The following is a 22,785-nucleotide window of genomic DNA, read 5'->3' as shown; positions in this document are numbered from 1 at the left end:
GTTCAAGCCCAGCCTGGGCAACATAGTGAGACCCTGTCTCTACAAAAACGAAGGAAAAAAAATTAGCTCGGTGTGGTTATGCACACCTGTAGTCCTAGCAACTCAGGAGGCTGAGGCAGGAGGATTGCTTGAGCTCAGCAGTTCCAGGTTACAGTGAATTGCACCACTGTGCTCCAGCCTGGGCAACAGAGCAAGACCCTGTCTCTTAAAAAAAAATTAATTGATTCTACATTTGTAAATGAAAACCCAACTGCATTGTTCTTAGTGTTCTTAATTTGCTGGCATGGGTCTGTGCACCGGAACTTGAGAACCCTTAGGCTGGAGCTTATGGTCTATGGAACAGAGTTGACAGAGGTGAGCTTGGGAAGGCGTGTGTGGGGACCTGACCAAGAAGAGCTGTGTGGCTGTGATAAGAGTCCTGGGGGCAATGTGGAGTCATTGAGGGACCTGGAACAAGTTCAGCCTTGTGACAAGACCACATGGAATCTTGATGAGGATGGCAGACCATAGGGGGAACAAGGCTGAAGGCAGGAAGGCAGGGGACGGGGCCCTCACACATATGGAAGAACCAAGGAATATGAAGGTTTGTTTTCGTTATCACTGTCATCAGCAACAGCAGCATCTACTGAGCATTTGCTGTGCAACAGGCTCAGTGCTGAGCACCTGGCATCAATTTGCTCATTATATTCCATCATAAACCTAGCAAGCAGATGACTATTTTCATCACCTACATTACAGATGAGGACAATGGAGGCACAAGATGTGAAATAATTACCCCAGGGCACATGCTAGTTAGTCACAGAGTGGGGCTTAGAACTCAGGTCATCTGCTGTAAAAGCCCTGATCTTAACCCCACAGCCTCTTTGACAACTCCACCCCTCTCCCAGTCCTGTGCTAGATGACACAGAGCAGATGATAACACTGCTGTCTAAGATCTGGGAGGAGGAAGGAGAAACAAGGCTGGGAGGAGGAAGAAGTTAACCATTAAAGCAACATATAATAACCTCACATGGAAGCATTGAGCACTGAAAAACCAATTGCCTGTGGCCAGGCTGCAAGAGATGTGGCTTGACAGCCATCTACAGAAAAAGTGCTGGGCATTTTCAGAGAGTGACCACCAGAATGGAGCTGAACCTCCAAAATCAAGTTTTAAAAATAGATTTCAATCTCCCAAATGTAAAAGTTCTTGGCTTGACCTCCTCCACCCCTAGGAAATTCCTAAGTAATGACTGAAGAGCATGATATTTTGGCTGTGCTGATCAATAAAAACAAAACAAGGGTCACAGCATCCAAGGACAAAGTGAGACCATTTGACAAGTGTCTTATAGTCACACTGCTTATAATGGAGGAATAAACCGCTTGCTGGTTGGGTGGAGGGCAGAGAGGGATGCAAAAAAAAAAAAGGAGTGAATTTATTCAAAAAAAGGAAGAAAATACTGCTAAATGCCTATGGCTCTATTCCCAAAATCTTATAGGTTTTTTTCTACAGCCCTGCAAGTTCATTCGTCAGAATCTGTAATCTGATTACAGCCCTTGTTTGATGGAATAACTGCTGACTTTTCCAGTATAGGGGAAACAGAGACCTCAACAACTGCACAATGCAATTCCTAGACTTAGGGTCTGCTTCCTCCTCTGGCACCTAGCACAGTGCCTGGGAGGTGGGTTGAATAAATGAGTGAGCAAGTGAATAAATGAATGAATGGATGGATCCCATGATACAAAAATGGAAGCAGAATCAAATGCAGGGCAACGGTTATTAACAATGGCCTGGAGCTGTCCCACTGCCTCCTGACAGTGGAAGGTAACTGCAATTCCTGAGCCACCTCTAGACCTCATGTTGGCCATGGCTTCTTCCGGCTGCCCCCTCAGCAGCCCTTAACTCAAAGGGCATCTCCTTTCTCTCCTTCGCTGGTTAGTGGAGGTGCTAAGAAGCACAGAGAAGAAAAGACAAAAGCCTGGCTAAGCTTCAGAGTGAATAATTGGCCCCTGGAAAATTGTGAATTGAATAAATACTTAATTTTAGGATAACTTATATTTTAATGCCCAAAGGGAGGCCACCAAAACCTTTTGCATGTTCATTCCAGGCAAACAACCCTAACAGGCAGGGCCTATGTTTTTCAGAGCAGGAAAGCACTCGTTCAAGGTCACACAGCTGGTACATGGCAGGTCTGCCGCAGGCTCTCTGATCTTCAATTTACCATCTAGGCATGACACCAGTGTTTCCCAAAGTGTTTTCCATGGAACTCTAGCATAGGGAGATGCTGAGAGGATTAAAGTAGTTAGAAAATGCTGTCTGTACTAAAAGCCTCTTCATGAGAGTCCCAGTGCATATTAGCATAGTATAGGCTCTGAGAAGTCCTGCAGGAAGAAATCGTATTCAGTTGTTTAGCTAAATTTTCCTAAACAGATCTATCAGACAACCGCTATTTACACTTTGCTGCCTAGACTGCAATAACCCCACAAAAGCTGTCAAATAGTTTGAGCAATAAACCCAGGACTAACCACTTTGAATGTATTCCTGCTAAATAGTGTTAATAATTTATTTTTGGACTATAAAAGTCTTTTATCCACTATCTGTATTCCAAAGATAACAAGATTCTCTTAAGATCTAGGCAGAAGTTGGGCCTCAAAATTTCCCAAGTCATTAAGCTTCTTCTAGCTGTCTAAGGCACCCTGCATGCAATGATGCTGAAATTAAGACTACATAAATGGGCATCATTGATGCCTCTGACACCCGTGGAAAAATCAAGACATTATTAAAGTGGCTTCTTTTCTTTCTCATATGTATTGTGGAAAAAACAGCACATCTAACCAGAAAGCCCATCTGTTTAGTATCAACCCCATAGTACTGCCAATGGTCGCTGGTGCCTGCCAGACATATGGTCAGTTTTCCAAGTGAAATTCAGCTCAAATCTGTAAATCAAGTGGATCTGAAAATGCTCTATAGAATTTGGCAGCACAAATTCAAACGTGAAGAGGATGAGTAAGGAGAAAGGTGGAATCTGGAAAATTGGCTTTGTTGTTGTCATCATTGTGATTATTTTTTGTTATGTGGCTTAGTAGGATGCATCTGCATTTGCAAAGAACAAACTCTTATAAAAATTCTTGTACAAGAGGCCCACCTATATCTTTGCAAAGGCTAAAAGCTGCTTTTACAAACTTCTTCCCAGAGATTATACTTTACAGAAAAGGGGGAAAATGAGCATTTCAGAGAAAGGACAAAAAGTGAAATAACACATCACGAGACTTTAGTATTGTAGTAGAAATTTAGAGAAATAATATCACACAACATCTTCAAAGTCTGAGTTCCAACCCTGACTTGCTAAACCTAAAGCATAAGGTGAGTTTCTTATATATAATATCAGCAAAAGGTTAAAGAAAAACAAAAGTCAATTTAAAAACTGTGTATACTTTCACATTTTTCAGAGGGATTAAACGCATTTAAGTGCTAGGAAGACTTTAAGTCAACAGATTTGTGTTTTGAAAATGTGTCCCTCACTCACTTTGCTTAGGTGAGGAATTGGCAAATGTCTTCTGTAAGGGGCCAAGTAATAAAACTCTGAGGCTTTGCAGGCCACACAGTCTCTGCTGCCACCACTCAGCTCTGCTGCTGTAGTGTGAAGCAGCCACAGATGAGACATAAATTAATGGGCATGGCTATGTTGCAATAAAACTTTATTTGCAAAAACTAGTAGCAAGTGAATTTGGTTTGTGCATTTGACAGTTCCTGGCTTAAGTGATCCTTTAAGAAATGTCTTCTGGGAAAAAATACTACTGGGTGCCCCAAGAAGAAAAAGGGAGAGAATAAATGGTTTTGGATCCTGATCCCTTATCTTCATTTCACTTCTAACCCCTGGGGGGCAGTCCACCATCACTTTCACCTGTACAATTCTGCAGCCTCTGCCCTGGTTTCCTGCTTCCACTCCTGCCTACCCCGCAAGCAAGCAAGAAAACAGGGCCTTGTATTGCTCACCACATGACATCACAGTGGCTCTTACGATGAAATATAAAACCCCCACTGTAACCCCAGAGCCCTGGCCTCCATTTCTTAAGCTTCTCTACCATCATGGCCCTCCTCGCTCATTAAGTGCTCTCCCACCATAGGGCTGCCTTCTGTGCCGTTCCCTCTGGAGGCAACACTTCTCTCTGATGAACTCCTACTCATCCCTCGTGGTCTCACCCTTCCTACCCACCTATTAGGTTTCCTGTTATTTTTCCACCATGGCCTTCAGCACAATTTTTAATTAGCTCTTGATGTATGTGTTCATTAGTTTTATGTCCATCCTGGCTACTTGACCATGAGAGCAGAGACCAAGTGTGACCTGTACAGTGGCCTCTGCAGGCCCTGAAACAGAGCCCAGGAGGGCCTAGCCAGGGCTTGACAAGTACATGAGAACCGAAAGGAGATGGGCCGAAGATCCATCTGTGCTCAAGTGCACAGTCCCTACCTGTGCATACCAGTCTAGGCCCATCTGAAGCTTAAATCCTGCAGAACAGAGCGTGCTTCTGAAGATTTACCAAGTCCAGGTCCAAGGTGAATTCAATGACTTTTCAATGACTTTCCCTGCCACACCAAGGAGGACTTTCACCCGAGAGCCAAGGACATCATGCTTGAATGTGTGGAACTGTCTGCATATCTGATGTCATCAGGGCTGCTCGCTTCACCACAGGCCCCTGCCCAGGCCTGATTCCTCTGGTGCTTGTCATGGAAGTGACAGAGCAAGATGGAACCATTCCAACAAACCAGCAAGTCATGCAGTGCAGGCTTTCCGGGAGTAGCTGACAGCAGGTGACAGAGCTAGTCCCTCTGGGACCCTCCTCCTAAGATGGCACCATCTGTGGGCATCCTTAAAGGTCACCCATGGCTGTTGAAGAACCACTTTCTCTGTGCCCGCAGGGAGGGCCAGCCTGGCTAGCAGATGCATCAATAACTCCCCTGGATCTGGCCCCTCACTCTTCATCATCCTGGGACACTAAGGTGTCTCTGGTCTCCAGTGAGTGATCTGGGCCATGCAATTTCTTTGCCCACTGCCCCCTCACTCTGCACACTGCACTGGTTCACTCGCGCCCCGGTCTACTTTTCCTTTTCTGAGCATCTTCTCTGTGCCTGAGACCCAGTGCCTGCCCTCACAGTCCTGAGGCCTGGGAGCGGGGACAGCCGAGTGAACGGTCACTCAGGACAATGTGACTTTGCTACATCCACCCTGCCCTGACTTCCCCAGCCCAGGTCTCCCTCATCGCTCCCAGGCTCCCGCAATGCCCTCCCTTCGGGTCACATCGCATACACCCCTGACCCTACCTTACCCTGCCTAAACCCCTCCAGTGGCTTCCACAGGAGTTAGGCCTCCCTTTGGCCTTCAAAGCCCTGTGATCTCTCCCTGTGAGCAGCTCCAACCTCGTAGTTCTCTGCAGCTTCCCCAAGCTCATCCCCACCTCCAGATCCTAGTCAGCAGCCCCTCAAGGGAGGCTCTCCTCCACCTTTGCAAAGCTGCCTCCTTCTTATCACTTGGATTTCATTGCAAACATCTCCTCCTGGTCCATCAGAGCAACAGGGAGACATCCAAGTACCCTCCCACCCAACCCAAAATTCTCCGCATGGCACACACTCCCTCCACAGTGCTGTTATTTCAGCTGACTTGGTGTTGTCGGTCCCTCCCCACTGGAGTAACCTTGTCTATAGCAGGCACCCAACAAATACTTTGGAAGGAATCAGGGAACGAATTAATGAATGGAAGAGGCAGGACAGAGATTAAGACAGGGTTCTGTGGTCAGAAAAAGAAACAGTCTCCAGACTCAGGTAAGGCTTTGTGGAAAAGAGATGACAGCTGAGGTCAGTTTTGAAAAAATCAATAGGAGTTAAGAAAGCTATAATAATAATAATAATAATAACAAAAGGTAATAGTCCATTGTATGGAAATTGTTAATCCATCGATCTGTTGATGGCCATTTAGGTTGTCTCCACATACTGGCTATTGTGAACAACAGTGCTGCTATTGAACATTCATGTGCAGGTTTTTTTCCCCCTAATACTTGTGTTCAGTTGTTTTAGTTAGATACCCGGAAGTGGAGCTGCTAGCTCATACGGTAATCCTATATTTCACATTTCCAGGAACCACCCAATTGTTTTCCACAATGACTGCACCATGTTACGCTCATACCAGGAAGAAAGCACTGACACCCACTGCAGCACAGATGACCCCCAAGATCATGGTGCTAAATGAAAGGAGCCAATCACCAAAGACCACTCAACAAGGCAGACTGGGGGCTGCTGCGGAACAAGGCAGGGGAGAATGGGCATGGGGTCTCCTTTGGGTGTGATGTGAAAATGTTCGGGAACTAGACACATGTGGCAGATGCCAATATCGTGAATGTACTAAATGCCACTGAATTGTACACTTTAAGATGGTTAATTTTGTGTTATATGAATTTTACCTCAACAACAATAACAACAAAATAAACAAAATACCCTATCCATTGGGTATTTGGTGCCAGGCAATTTTGTGCTGAGCCCTTTTCGTGTCTCATTCCATGCAATCATCACACCACTAAAGAGGCAGGTGTTACAGGTGCAGTATTCTTGATCTGAAACACTTGGGACCAGAAGTGTTTCGGATTTCAGATTTCTTCTGATTTTGGAATATTTGCATTACCAGTTGAGCATCCAAAAATTTGAAATCCAAAATATTCTGATGAATATTTTCTTTGAGCGTCATGTCAACACTAAAAAATTTTCGAATTTCAGAGCATTTCAGACTTAAAATGTTTGAATTAGGCTACTCAGCTTTATAAGTACCTCATTTAACAGGTGAGAAAAGCGAGGCTCAGAGGGAGAGGTGACTTGCCCGAGGTCACATGGCATCAAGTGGCACAGCGAGTCCTAAAACCCAGGGACTGTGAATTCTCAAGATTCAAACCTGCCCAACAGAGCCACTTCTCCTCCAGGAGACAGAAAGTCTCTGAGGGTCAAGAACAGCGCCTCTGACAACCCAGTAGGTCCCTCATTCCTCCTCTAAGCTGTCGCATGGTGGCACTAACTACAGTCCTTATACATGACTGGCACTTTTACATCAGGCGGAAAGTATGACCTAAAGCAAAAACAGCCCAAATGTCCATCGGCAGACAAATGGACACATCAAGTATAGTCTATCCAGACCATGGAACATTCCCCAGCCATAAAAGGGAATGAGGCCTGGACACCTGCTACAGTGTGGAGGGACCCTGATAACATGCTGCTGCATGGGAAAAGCCAGCCACAGAAGTCCATATAGTGTTCATATAGCGTATGATTCCACTTACATGAAATGTTCAGCACAGACCAATTCATAGAGACAGAAAGTAGATGCGTAGTTATCAGGGGCTTAGAGGAGGGGAGAATGAGGAGTATCACACAATTTCCTTGTAGGTGATGAAGAGGTTCTGGAATTAGATAGACAGCAGTGATGGTTTTGCAACAATGTGACTGCACTCACTGTGCAGAACACTGAATTGTACTCTTCAGTTATTTAAATTAAGAATTTAATCAAAAACACTGTAAAATGAAAAGACAAAACACAGTGCAGGAAAAGATGTTTGTAACATATTTAAGGGATATAGTCCAGTTTCTAGAATATCAAAAGAACTCCCACAAATGAACAAAGTCAAATAACCCTGTGGAAAATATTCAAAGTCCTGGAACACCTTCCAAAAGGAGGTATCCAAACCGTCAACAGCATATAAAAAAGATGTTCCCCCTAATTAATATTCAGGAAAATGCAAATTATATCTAGCATGATTGGCACACATGAATCGTACCCTTTAAAATGGTTGAAATGGTAAATTTGATGTTACATGTAGTTCAGTGCAAAGAAAAACACAAAAAGCATGTCCTCATCCTGTGGAACTCCCTACCAAGTCAAGAATCTGGGGCTGGACCAGCAAAGCCAACCTATAAGAGCAGGGGTTTCTGGGGAGGGAGGAGGAGTAAACAGTTCTGCGTTTTTCCGTTTGCCTGCATCTTGAGTCTGACTTGACCTGGTGCTGAGGAGGCCCAGTGTCATGGGGAATAAGTGATGCAATGATTCCAGCAGCAGCAACTCTGCACTGAGCAAAGCACTTCCCATTGACTTAGTGCTGGTGGCTTCTGGGCCTGGCATTCTGGTCATACATGCCAGGCCAGCCCTTAGCAGAAGTAGGATTGAGGGGCCAACAAAAAGCTGGCCAGGATGCCAAGTGACAACCCAAACATGCAGCATGACTGTGATTTATGCAGATTTCAAAGAGCAGTAAAGTCTCATGCAATATGCAAACTTAAAATTACCCTAAATTGAACATTTGTCAAGGATCACATATTTCAAAGCATCTGGCTGTGGGGATTGTCAACTGGGCTCGTGCTATCAACCCTGGAGGCACTGCTATAGCTGACATCAGAAGCATGTCTCCCTCGTGCTGGAGCACATGGTACACCCTGTTCTGGAAGGCCTATCGGAGAGGATCGGGGTAGAACACTGGATCCACGTAGCCTGACCCCAAGCGGATACTGTCAGTGCTCTGCCCCCCCATCCAGTCCAAGGCTGTGGAGCCTCCCAGCTCCCATGTGCTTCTGCCCCTAAGGGCACCTCTACAGGCCAACTCCCAGCCTCTCAGCCTCTCTGCCCACCTGCACAGAGCCGAGAGCCAATGACTAGTGGTGGCAAGAATGTAGCCTAGCCCCTAGCCTCAGCAGAGACAAACTCTGACACACTCATACTCAGAGTACCCTCAGGGTCAGGCCGCAGCTGCCCCTGCACAGCTGTGCCTGATACTACCCCTCCTTGCCCTCCCTGTGCCGCTTTCCCAGCACTGGTGCCAGCTTCTCCTGGGAGAGCTTTCTTATAAATTACTTGCTCTCAAATCCTCATCCCAGGGTCACCTCCCCAAAACCCAAATCAAGACAATCATCTGCTCTGGCCCAGGTACTGGGGTGATACCCAGGAGCAAAACCAGGTGTGGTGTCTGTCCTCACTGAGCTCACAGCCCACCTGGGCTCACAGCCTCAATAAAGCACACAGCCCACCTGAGCTCACACCCACCTAAGCTCATACCGATCTGGGCTCATAGCCTCGGTGGGCACACAGCCCACCTGGACTCACTGAGCTCACAGCACACCTGGGCTCACACCTACCTCAGCTCATAGCCTCACTGAACTCACATCCACCTGGGCTCACAGCTGCCTGAGCACACAGGACACCTGGGCTCACAGCCTCACTGAGCACACAGGACACCTGGGCTCACAGGTTCACTGAGCACACAGCACACCCGGGCTCGCAGCTGCCTGAGCGCACAGCCTCACTGAACTCACATCCACCTGGGCTCACAGCCTCACTGAGCACACAGCACACCTGGGCTCACAGCCTCACTGAGCACACAGCACACCTGGCCTCACAGCCTTACTGAGCACACAGCACACCTGGGCTCACAGCCGCACTGAGCACACAGTACACCTGGGCTCACAGCTGCCTGAGCACACAGCATACCTGGGCTCACACCCACCTGGGCTCACAGCCTCACTGAGCACACAACACACCTGAGCTCAAACCCACCTGGGCTCACAGCCTCACTGAGCACAGAGCACACCTAGGCTCACAGCTTCCTGAGCACACAGCACACCTGGGCTCACACCCACCTGGGCTCACAGCCTCACTGAGCACACAACACACCTGAGCTCAAACCCATCTGGGCTCACAGCCTCACTGAGCACAGAGCATACCTAGGCTCACAGCTTCCTGAGCACACAGCACACCTGGGCTCACACCCACCTGGGCTCACAGCCTCACTGAGCACACAGCACACCTGAGCACATACCTACCTGGCACACAGCCACCAGGGTTCACGGACATCAATTAGTGAATGTTGCACATCATAGCTCCATCATGAAAATGCGGGTAAGCATGTTGAGGAGAGGGAGAGAGTCGCTTGAGAGCATGTATTGGAACTGGAAGAGATGCCTCAAGCTGAGGTGAAAAGCTAACTGCAAAAGGCTAACTGACTTGCCCGGAATCACACAGCGCTGGGTGACAGCCCTGGTTATATGCAATAGGCTTCAAATCTCCCCAGCTGAAGAGGATCCTACAGGTCTCTGCCGGCCACGCACCCCTGAGGGTGCCCAGACCAGAGTATTACAAAGCATGGAACTCATTCAGTTGCTTCTTGCAAACTTCAAAGGCAAAGAGACTGTGGACCTCACAATGATCCTATTCCTCCCCATTCAGATGCCTTTTTAAAAAACATTACTCTCAAACTGCCTTTATGAACATAAAATATTGGAAGATCTTTGATCACAGTTCCCAGCCTAGCAAGCAACCCCCACGTGGTGGTTTAAATACACTGTTGAAACGGAGTCCCTGGGGACCACTCCGGTCTTGGCCTCAGAAATCATTTCCTCCCTCATGCATTAAGTAAATGAAATTAAGCCTGAGAGCTCAAGTCCTTTTGGGGGTTGAAACGAACATGGGCAGGAACAGAATGAGAGAAGCCCTGCTCCAGATCACATCCCAACCCTGAGGGTGCACATTGGCCGGCCCAGACGCCACCTCTCATGGCCAGGGATGTGTTGGCACTATGGCCGGGCAGCTGCTCAGGTCAGGTGTGACCATGTCAAAGGTGTTCAGCTCAATAAAAGGTGTGGACAAGGAGGTGAGAAATCAGAGCCTTCACACACAGTGGGGAGGAAGTAGACCAGGCAGCCAACATGGAAAGAGTCTGGCAACTCCTCAAATAATTCAACATCGAGTCACCATACAATGATTCTACTCCTGAGCAGACCACAAAGACCCAGTCGCCATGTAACCATTCTACTCCCGAGCAGACCTCTAGGACCGAGTCACCATGAGCATTCTACTCCTGACCACGCCCCAGAGACCGAGTCACCATATGACCATTCTCACTCCTCATCATTGCCTGAAGACCGAGTCGCCATATGACCATTCGACTCCTCAGTAGACCCCAATGACCGAGTCACCATAAGATGATTCTGCTCCTGAGCTTGCCCCGAAGACTGGGTCACCATATAACCATCTGACTCCTGAGTAGATCCCGTAGAACTGAAAATAGGTGTCCACACAAAAATGTGCACATGAATATGCACAGCAGCTCTACTCATAATAGACACAAAGTGGGAAAGTAACCCAAATGCCCATCAACAGATGAATGGATAAAGAGAGTATGGTCTATGTACAATGGAATAGTATCAGCCCTAAACTGGCAATGCCGCAATGCAGGCAAACTTGAAAACACGGTGCTAGGTGAAACAACCCTATCACAGCAGACCCCACACTGTACAATCCCATTTGTACGAAGTGTCCAGAGAGACAGAAAGTAGATTCGCGGTTGCCAGGGGTAGGGAAAGGGGAAGTGGGGAGGGAGCGCTTAATGGACACGGGGTTTCCTCTTGGGATGATGAAAGTGTTTTAAAATTAGACTGTGGTGCAGTTGCACAAACCCGTGAATGTAGGAAAACCACAGAACTGTGAACCGCATAAGGGTGAAGTGTATAATATGTGAATTATGGTTCAATAAAGCTGTAGAAAGAAAGAAAGAAAGAGAAAGAAAGAAAGAAAGAGAAAGGGAAGGAAGGAAGGAAGGAAGGAAGGAGGGAGGGAGGGAAGGAGGGAAGGAAGGAAGGAAGGAAGGAAGGAAGGAAGGAAGGAAGGAAGGAAGGAAGGAAGGAAGGAAGGAAGGAAGGAAGGAAGGAAGGAAGGAAGGAAGGAAGGAAGGAAGGAAGGAAGGAAGGAAGGAAGGAAGGAAGGAAGGAAGGAAGGAAGGAAGGAAGGAAGGAAGGAAGGAAGGAAGGAAGGAAGGAAGGAAGGAAGGAAGGAAGGAAGGAAGGAAGGAAGGAAGGAAGGAAGGAAGGAAGGAAGGAAGGAAGGAAGGAAGGAAGGAAGGAAGGAAGGAAGGAAGGAAGGAAGGAAGGAAGGAAGGAAGGAAGGAAGGAAGGAAGGAAGGAAGGAAGGAAGGAAGGAAGGAAGGAAGACCGACCAAGATGGTCAGGGCCTGCCCATATCCTCTCTTAGGGCCATAGGCTGAGCTGGTTGAGAGCCACAGGGCGTCTTTCCCAGCACGCCATATAGGAGTCCATCTGATAGCACGTGGGACCCAGCAGCCACACAAGCTTGCCTCTCACAAGCTGCGGTCCTCACCACCACCCCCACGCCCCCACCGCGAGCAGAGGCTCCTCCCAAAACAAGCATGAGTATTTGCTAACCTCTCCCAAACCCCTGTGGGCTCCTCTCCCGCCATGGCTGCCCCTCAAGCCCACTCCCCATCATGTGTGGCATGCATGATGGCAAGAGTGTCCCCCTCATCCCCTGCCCATCCCAGCTGCCATTCTGGCCACTTCCCAGTCCACCGACCCCATGGAAGCAGAGATCCCCAGCAATGCACAGCAGACCTTGCCATCCCGTGCTGAAACCCTCCAGGGCATCCGCCCACCCCTGCATTAAGGATCCAATCCAAACCCCCCGAGGAGCCTCTGGCCTCACTTGGTGCCTTCTCCATTCCAGCCACACTGACTGCACAGGGAAGTCCCTGATCGCGCCCTGTTTCTTGCTGCCTCAGGGCTCTCCAATCAGCCACCTTCTCTGCCAGGAATACCTTCTCCCAACACTGCCACAGTGAGGACTCCTCACCCCTGAATGCCCACTGCACAGAGGTGCCCACCCTGCCAACCCACTGCAGTGGCTTCCTGTACCTTCCTCAGTTCAATCTAAGGTGCCACCTTGTTTTACCTTTTTTTTTCTTTTTGAGACAGAGTCTCACTCTGTTGCCCAGGCTGGAGTGCAGTGGCATGTTCTTGGCTCACTGCAAGCTCTGCCTCCCGGGTTCACACCATTCTCCTGCCTCAGCCTCCCAAGTAGCTGGGACTACAGGCGCCCGCCACCACGTCCGGCTAATTTTTCTGTATTTTTGAGTAGAGACGGGGTTTCACTGTGTTAGCCAGGGTGGTCTCAATCTCCTGACCTCATGATCTGCCTGCCTCGGCCTCCCAAAGCGCTGGGATTACAGGCATGAGCCACCCTGCCTGGGCCCTTGTTTTACTTTCTTTGGGCCACTTGTCACTGTTTGACGTCGTCTTGTGTATTTCTTTTCTTTTCTGTTGGAATACAAGTTCCTTGAGAATGGGGACTTTGTCTGTTTGTCCAACCATTGTATGCCCGTAGAGCAGCAGGGGCTCAATACATTTCAGTTGATAGCAAGTAACTCCTGTGTTCAAGTTCCTCCGCCCTCGGCATGGGAAGCCCCCAGGCAGCAGTATCCTCCCCACACAATCTGGTCCTTGTCACTCTCCAGCCTCCCAACTCATCGCCCTTTGCTCCAACCAGACTGGCCTCATCTAGATTCCTTAAGTATCTCTAGTTACAAGAACTTTACGCGCACTTTGCCTTCTAGAACCCCCTTCCCAACTCCTGGCCTGGCCATCTTCTACTCTGGGTAACAACTTACACTTTTCTTCCTTCAAAAGACTGTTCCCGACATCAGTGGATGAAGCTGCTTTGTGCTGACACATCCCCCACCATCACCCCAACATCATGTGTCACCCAGAGCTGGGAGTCACTGGTTTCATCAGGTTTCTTGCTGGACTGACTCCTTCCAGGGGGAGAGACAGGCATGTCTTGCCTCGCCACCTACCAGCACAGAATCTCCACAAAGTCAGTCCTAGGAAGGACCTCTGGAGAGAAGAATGGCCACCGCAGATGCATCCTACACAGCCTGCGGCAGCAGAGCAAGGCTTGGGCCCCATGAGCCAGAATGGACTGGGTTTGAATGCAAGCTCTTATTAACTGTTCAAACTTGGACAAGTTACATAACCTCTCTGAGCTTCCGTTTCCTGTCTTGTGCAATAGGGATAATACCAGTACCTGCCACAAATAGTGGCTATAAGAATTAAATGAGCTAATGCATAGGAAAGGGTTGACATGGTGCCTGGCAATAGTAATGTTAATAAATGTTAGCCAGCCACAGCACCACCTCCATCATCCATTTTTCTAAGCACCGTGGTGTACCACGGTCCCTGATGCCCAGTATAGAAATCCTGGGTGAAAATCACTCGATTTTCAAGGACACCTCAAAAAGCAAACACTTTTTATGAAGTCTTTAATTTTCAACACAACAAATGTTCCCTTCCAAAAGCAAATGACCGAAGATGAATTAAAAAATCAGCAGTTCCTTCTGGAATCTGCGAGGACTGGGTTAGATGTTTTTAGGAGAAGTGGCCACTTTGGCAAGATTCTTAAATCCTTCTTAAGTATCTGGGAAAAAAATGCACAGCAAACACAATTTGGAAGAGCTGATGTACTTGGATCAAAGGAGACGTAGGGGATTGTGTGCACCTCTAGCTTCCCCTTGAAGTGGACTTTGGCAGGAGGCCTCGGGCTGCATGAGGGAGACCAGCCCTGAGTGCGCACACTCAGAGGGTAGAGTCAAGCACAGCGTTGCGCTTAGTAGGTGCCATCAGCACCATGGTCTCTGGTGGGGCACCATGAGATAAAATTATTGGACTACCCCCAGCAAGTGCCCCCCAATATGCAAAGGGGACAGGAATTGAGAGATAGAAGAGCCTGTGGGCTCTGCCTATCTGAGTTTCCCACGCCCATCCGGGTGAACACCTGGATTCATTGATGGGCAGCTTCTGTGTTTCTTGATCATGTACACGGACCTGCAGAGCCCAGCAGACCACCCTGTGAGATGTGGACCACTTTGTACAAGCCCACCCAAAGAAATGGCGACTTTTCGGACCAGATATGTTAGCCTGCTGGTGAGATGTTATGGTCTTCAAGATAGCACTGTGCCCCACCACAAGGTAATTGGTCACGATGACCCTTCCTCGTTTTAGGGTCTGCCCAGCACAGATGCCTGTTCCCTGTACTCATCACATGCCTCCTATGAGAGAGCTGGAAGGGCAGGAAAACCAAGAAATGGAAACATAGGCCCCACTTTCTGGCATCTACAATATCATTTGGAAAAACAAAATGCAGCCAGCAGGCATTTTGAAAACGTGGAGAAAGCCTGGGCTTCAGAATGAGGAGACGCAGGCCCTCGGGCAGGCTCCATTTCTTCCTGGCCTGTGACCTTAGGCAGCCCCAGGGCCTTTCAAGCCTTCCCAGGGCCCTCATTTGCAAAACGGGGCAACAATAATGTTAACATCAGTCACACCAGTGATGAAATGGGAAGAAGAAGGGGTCACTAAAACCAATTAGTTTGGGAAGCCGAACTAATTCCCCTGAATCTTTCAAAGTCCCCAATCCTTGCAGATTCCAGAAGGAACTGCTGATTTTTTTTCAAGTCCAATCTTTCAAGTAAGCTAGGGGTTGCACATTCCATGCTACCATTGCCTTGGGGGAAGGTGGGCTAAAGGGCTACGGAGACATCCTTTTGGCTGAAAGCACAACAACCCTTCAGACTCTGACAAATTTGAAACTCTCTCTAGAAGAAAAATAAGAGGTAGGAAATTCCCTTTAAGAATAAGCTAAGAGGCCGGGAGCGGTGGCTCATGCCTATAATCCCAACACTTTGGGAGGCCGAGGTGGGTGGATCACAAGGTCAGGAGTTCAAGACCAGCCTGGCCAAGATGGTGAAACCCAGTCTCTACTAAAAGTACAAAAATTAGCCGGGTGTGGTGGCAGGCGCCTGTAATCCCAGCTATTCAGGAGGCTGAGGCAGAGAACTGCTTGAACTCGGGAGGTGCAGGTTATAGCGAGCTGAGATTGCACCACTGCACTCCAGTCTAGGGGACAGAGTGAGATTCTGTTTCAAAAAAAAGAATAAGCTAAGAATAAGAGAAAGGGAATTTCGCCCTAGTGTGCAGTGTAGCAGCCCGACAGCCCCGGGGGAGGTGCATTCTTAATTCATTCATCTGGTGTTAGCAAGGGCTGCAAACTAATTTATTTAAAAAAAAAACAAAACCGTCATGCAACTGTACACTTTCACACATTAAATTTTCATAAGATCTGATGGATTCTTGTCTGGATGAGGAATGACTCTCAGGAGGGGCTTGCCACCACTTGGAGGAGCAGAGACGCTTTCTGGTGACAACACGCCCATGCGTAGGCCAAGCAAAACAACGCAACCATTCACAGCTGCTCGCAACACAGGATAGACATACGCCGCCATCTCCGCAAGGCTGAAATATGTTGACACCCTTTTTAAAACACAGCCATGTAAAGTGAAAAGTTGCATATTCCTCAAGGTTTTAATTTAACTTGCATTAGATTGAACAATTTAAAATTGCCAATATTCAGCTGTCATCGACCCACAAAATTGGCAATTTCAAACAGGTCACCTTAATATAAGTCAAAACCAGATCTCATTCTATAATGAAATATAAACAAAGATAGGAACATGATTAAAATTATTTTGGAGGTTTTTTTTTTTTTCTATATCATCAAAAGGGGCCTTTGACGATGCTGTACCTGCATGTCTCTTTCCTCTAATTCCAGGCACTGCACACACTGGATTTGACCCTTGTAGATGGTCCAGGTGGGTGAAACCACTGGCCCTGGGGTCGGAGACCTTGGAGGGGTCTTGCTGGAGCCCAGCCACAGATACTGCATCTGCATTTCCCTCCGCATTTTCCTCCTTCCCAACAGGACCAGATGGAAATGTTGGGCTGGGCAGCAGGATGCCTTATGATCCAGGGTCAGTCTCAGCCACACAGCAACCAGGAGAGGAACTGGTGGCTCTGGGTGCTGTGTGGCAACTTAAGAAGTTGTCATTCTCCAAGAAGGGCAGAGCAAGCAGCCTGGGAGGTGGGCACCAACAGTGACACAGCTGCCCAGGACTCAGGCCTGGGGGAGCCATTTCGAATCTTCCATGTGACAAGGTTTGGGAAAGAAAGACAGAAAAGGGAGAATCTTTTTGCCCGTGGCCATCTAACTTCTGGGTTTCCCCAGCCCCTAGCTTCTAAGAATATGTGAGGAAACTACAAACCCAAGCTTCCTTCCACTTGGGAACTTTTCCAGCCTCTTAGCTGTATCTGTGAACCTAGATGGGATATCCATTCCAGGACATGGAGCTACCAACACAAAGGACATAAATCTGTCTACAATGAAACTGAAAGACTGGATGATAAATGAATACATTTGAGTGCTTCATCAGAGATTTAAGTGCCTTGAATTTTTGCAGAGGTTTTCTTAGACTTCAGACTTCTAAAAAATGCCATTCTGGAGGAATAGTCAAAAAAACCACATCTTTATATAGCAAAGTCATTTTCGTTAAGCAAGTAATTTTCCTCTTTAGAGATCTCTAAGAAGGAACAGATCTATATATCATGGTTTACGCCAGCACCAGGAAGAACATGGGCTGGGCGGTGGGTTTCCAGTGGGGATTCCAGCTCCACCCCTGAGCATGTACAAGGCTGTGAGCGAGTTGCTCCACCTCTGAGCACGGGTGTCCCAGGCTCTAGAACCTGAGTGATAATGCTATCCCCCTTACAGGGCTGTTGTCGCAATTAAATGAGATAAAGCATTCAGCACAGTGCTGCAAATGTGAATTAAGTTAGATAATGGGATAAGTCCAGTGGATTTCATCCGTGTCAGTATCCCAATTAGGTGTGTATATTCTAGTTTACCACTGGGGGAAAATTGAGGAAAGGGTACACAAGATGTCTCCCTGCCATTTCTCATAGCTGCATGCACATCTACAATTATCTCAATAAAAACTTCAATTTAAAAAAGTCACCCAGTGCTGTTTTCATTATTAAGATCATTAATTCTGCCAAAAAGAATACACTAAATAAACACTCAAGGGCCCTTTCAATTTTTCATGAATCCAAGAAATAATTATTTTTATGTACTGTTTGTGTTGGAAACAAAATGAATGTAGGAATAAAACAACTTCTTAAAATAATCTCAATGCAGTAAATCTATTTAATTTTTGTGTTTATGAGCATAATAAATTTCAATTGCACTTCATCCATCCATTAATTCACTCACTCATTCATTCATGTATTTTACCAACACTAAGAGAGCACCCAGTGCTGGGCATGGGGACCCATCAGGGAGCATGATAGATTCAGCCTTCACCTACGCTTGCGTTTTTTGCCTATTAATGGCCTTCTGGAACCCTTTAGAAAGGAAGGAGAGCAAGGCACATTTATTGAGCACCTACTCTGTGCCTGGTCTTGCATTGGGCACAAGAGTATCATTGGTGAGTAGAAGAGGTGCAAATGTTTTCATCATGAAGCCCGCAATTTGGTGACAACAAATGACATTAAGACAAAAATAATCATACAGATAAATGTGTGAATTATGAACATGTAAATGCTAGGAGAGAAGAGCATGGGGGCTCTGAGCTTAGGGGACTGGAGAATCTCCTTTAGCCCAGGGGACCAAGAAAGTCCTCTCTAAAGAAGTGACATTAATAATGAGCAGGACTCTCAGATGAAGAGTGAAGAGGGCTGGGCGCAGTGGATCATGCCTATAATCTGGGTGGCAAGGTGTGTGAATCATCTGAGGTTGGTAGTTCAAGACCAGCCTGGGCAACATGGTGAAACCCCGTCTCTAGTAAAAATATGAAAATTAGCCAGGTGTGGTGGCACACACCTATAATTCCAGCTTCTTGGGAGGCTGAGGCACAAGAATCGCTGAGGCACAAGAATCGCTTGAACCTGGGAGGCAGAGGTTGCAGTGAGCTGAGATCAAGATCACACCAGTGCACTCCAGCCTGGGCAACAGAACGAGACTCTGTCACAACACACACACACACACACACACACACACACACACAAAGGGTGAAGGGAAGAGCAAAGCAGGGGCAGGGAACCTCATTGCTGAAGGCCCTGAAGCAATGCTGGGTGGAGACTGAAAACACGGGGTGGAGCCCTGGAGTGGACTGAGCACCATGAGCCAGAAGAGGCGCAGGGCCAGCACACAGGGACCCAGAGCTCACAGCCAGGTGCATGGACACACACTCTCAAACCGGAATAGAAAACACTCCTTGGTCTAGAATGTGAACTCCTAGAAGGCGGGCATGTGTGTTTCACTTCTGCTGTATCCTTAACTGCTGCAGTGTCTGGTGTGCTACAAACATTTAGGATATTTTTTGCTGAATAAATAAATACACAAATGAATCATTCCCACTAGGAGAAAATATGGACAAGCACCTCTGCTTCTACCTTTAACATTTTTTTTCTTAACTTGGAACCTCACATAAAGGACGTCACCTCTTCTAAACATTTGAATATCTGCTGAAGGATGTACGGGCCCCACAGTAAATTCCTCCAAGCTCTCAAGGAAGAAATAATACCAGTCTTACACAGGTGTCAGAGAGAATAAAAAACATGAGGGAATCAATTTTAAGAGGCCAGCATAACCTTAATACCAAAGCCAGAAAAGGGCGTCACTAGAAATGAAAATGACAGGCCTATCTTTCAAGACCATAGATACAGAAATCCTAAAGAAAACATTAGTAAACCAGAGGCAGACAAATGCAGAAAGACAAAACATGGAAAACAACTTAGGTTTATTCTAGAAATGCAAGATTAGCTTGACATTTAAAAATAATCAGTGGAAATCACCACATTAACAGAATAAATTAGAAGAAAAGTTATATGATCACTTCTACAAATACAGAGATAGCATTTGATAAAACTCCTAACGCACTTATGATTAGAAACTGCCAGCAGATTAGGAATAAAAGGAAATTTCTTTAATTTCATGAGGAATATATACAAAAAACCTATTGCAAACCCATACTTAAGGATGAAATATTCAAATCTTTCCCTCCGAGATTGGGAATGAGACAAGAAGTTCTTTATTTAAAATTGTATTAGAGGTTTTAACCAGTACAACAAGGAATAAAATGTTTAAGGATTGGAAAGGAAAAAATGAAGCTTTCCTTTTTTTCTCCAGAGAAATGTTTTTAGAAAATCCAAAATAATCTTAATTAGAATAATTTAGCAAGTTTCTTACATAGGAAGTCCATATACAAAAATAAATTGTATTTCTATATGCCAGAACCAAAGAATTAGAAAATCATATTTAAACAAGATAACTTAAATGTCATTAAAGCAGCATAAAATACTCCAGAATAAATCTAGCAAAAGATGTGCATAAGACCTATACATAGAATGCATTATTGAGAAAAAAGAAAACAGCCTAAATACAAGGTGGGATATACCATGTTCACAGACCAAATTACTGAATGTTTTAAAGATTTTATTTGTTCCTAAATTGACCCACAAGTTCAATGTAATTCCAATCCAACTTACAAAAGGTTTATGAGTATGTGTGTAAATTAATTCAAATTTTTATATAGAAATGTCTAGAACCAAGAATGACTAAGATGATCTTGAAGAAAAAAAAAACAAAGTGGTAGGATTTCCACTGTCAGATATCATGAGTGATTTTAAATATCCAACAATTATGACGATGTGCTATTGGAACAAGGGCAGACAGGCCAATGGAAAAGAACATGGAGCCCAGAAATAGACCCACACAGTTGTACTGACTGATTTATGAGAAAAGAACACAGCTGTGCAGTAGGAAAAGAATGGTCCTTTCACCAAATGGTGGAGGATCAATGGGATATCCATATAGGAAAATTGATTCCTGATCCCTCCCTCATACCGTACATAAAATTGATTCTGATTCCAAATTTCAGAGCAAAACCAATAATACTTCTAGAAGAAAACAGGAGAAAAGCTTTATGGTTTGTGGGTAGGCAAATACTCCTTACATAAGATACAAAAAGGAAAAAAGATTGCTAAATAGACCTACATTAAAATTAAATATTTCTTTTCCTGAAAACATATAATTAAGTGAATGTAAAGGCAAAGCACATTGAGGAACTTCAACCGAAGACTCATACCCAGAATATATATTTTTTAAATTCCTAGAATTCAATTTTTAAAACTTTCAAAAAACTGAACAGGTACTTCATAAAGAAGACATACAAATAGCCATGAAAAAATAAAAAGGAGCTCAACCTCATTTGTTTTCAAGGAAATACCAATTAAACCACAATGCAATATTTCCATACAAGTATCATGATGTCTAAAATGTTTAGAAAAAGCTGACAGTATCAAGGGTGGGTGGGGGAGATTAAAGAGCAACTAGAACTTCCATGCTGCTGTGGGAGTTGACCGTGGTTCAAACATTTTGGAATACTGTTTCACAGTTATCTACTAATGCCAAACATATGCAAGCCATATGACCCAGCAATTCTTTACCAAAAAAGGAGAAAAAAAAAGCAAAAGACAAAAACAAGCTCAAGAAGGTTACCAGAGGTATCACTCATAACAGCCAAATACTAGAAATAACACAAACATTATTAACAGTAGAATGGATAAATTGAAAATATATTCACACATTGGAATACTATACAGCAAAGAAAATGATGAAATATTATCACACCCGGTAACATGGACCAATCTTAGAAATATAATGTTGAACAAAAGAAGAAAGATACAAAACATTACATATTGTTCAGTTCCAATTGTGTAAGACTCAAAAACAAGTAAAACTAATCAATACAATGTAAATTAAGACAGTGGTTCTCTCTGGGGATACCTGGGTGAGGGTACACAAGGGGACTACTGGGCTGCTTTGTTATGTGAGGGTCATAATCAATAAATTTTTTTACATTAAAAGAAACCTGTCTATTGAACACCTGCTCTGTGCAAAGTAATGTCCTATGCTTAGTAGTAAACACAAGAAGTACCAGATATGTCCAGGAATCAACTTAAGTGTTAAAATGTAGATAGAAAAACAAACTCAAGTGGTTGGAATTTCTCTGGGCCTCTGTGGACCCTCGTGAATGTAAACAGATGCCCAAAAAGGCACACATTCAACAGGCACCCAGGAGAGCTGTTTTCCCACCTCCACCCTGATTCAAAATGAGAACTCAGACCCTAGACCCTGTCGTGAGAAACAAGGCAAACTTGCTTTGTTCACCCAAGGTCTCCTTCCAGGCTGATCCAATATTATTTCATATCTCAATGGAATGTTTTGGGTTGAAAATAGAAATGAGAGAATACAGAAATTAGAATGATAATGTTTTTGGTTTGAAATCAAAAGTAAATCATTTTTCAAGAGTAAATATAAATGGGCTACTGGAAAGAAGTCTTCATTAATGTACTAAATGTCTGGTAATTACAAACAACACTGAAAGTTAAATTAACTTGGGTCGAAGCTGAGAAACACAAGCCAGTTAAATACAGCATATATTTCTTTCCTAAATTTAATCAAATAATACACCTGATTGTAGGTTTTCTAAAAATACAAGTCACCCAGAAAATGACCAGAAAGAAATTGCACAATCAACATAACAAATGTGTTTTCAGTGAATTCTATCTGGCCAATGCTATGATGAGCTATGCTATGGGGGATGTGTAGTTGATTAGGACAACTTGAGTCTTGTCCTCAAGAAGCTCACAGTGAGCTGAAGAGTTAAAGGCGTTTGCAACAGTCACTGGAACCCTCGAGAGTGTGCAAAGTTATGGCTGGGAGGGGACCATAGTATAAAAAAATGACAAGGAAAAGTATCTAACAGATCTGGAAATGCATCTCAAAGATATAATAATCAAAACTGCATGGCCACAGTGGAAGTGTCATTACTCAGATCATGGGGTGCATCTACATGAAATATGGGATAGGTTAAGTCAAGATGAACAAAAGCACCATAAGCCAATGGGAAAAGCATTTCTCAACAATGCAACCCATAGCAGAATCATAATCAGATATTTGGGGAAAAGTCACATTGGAAATCTTTCATACCCCCACAAAGATAGATTTCAGTTTAATTTGAAAAGTACAATTGTAGAAAATCTAGGGAAAA

The 22,785-nt window shown here is 45.3% G+C and overlaps 1 protein-coding gene and 1 long non-coding RNA gene across 8 annotated transcripts in view; one reads left to right on the top strand and one right to left on the bottom strand.

The window, feature by feature from the left end:
- The window catches only part of PHACTR3 (phosphatase and actin regulator 3), a 280,608-nt gene that overhangs the window by 119,698 nt on the left and 138,125 nt on the right, over positions 1–22,785 (bottom strand). The gene's annotated exons all lie outside the window — the stretch shown is intronic.
- Positions 4,022–6,496, top strand: LOC129021872 (uncharacterized). The gene is made up of 2 exons (XR_008496163.2): positions 4,022–4,789; positions 6,110–6,496. It is a non-coding gene; the product is annotated as an uncharacterized LOC129021872 (long non-coding RNA).

The sequence above is a fragment of the Pongo pygmaeus genome, chromosome 21 (genome assembly GCF_028885625.2).
Source record: "Pongo pygmaeus isolate AG05252 chromosome 21, NHGRI_mPonPyg2-v2.0_pri, whole genome shotgun sequence".
Lineage (NCBI taxonomy): Eukaryota > Metazoa > Chordata > Mammalia > Primates > Hominidae > Pongo > Pongo pygmaeus.
Note: the sequence above shows the minus strand (reverse complement) of the source record. Positions and strands in the feature narration are given on the sequence as shown.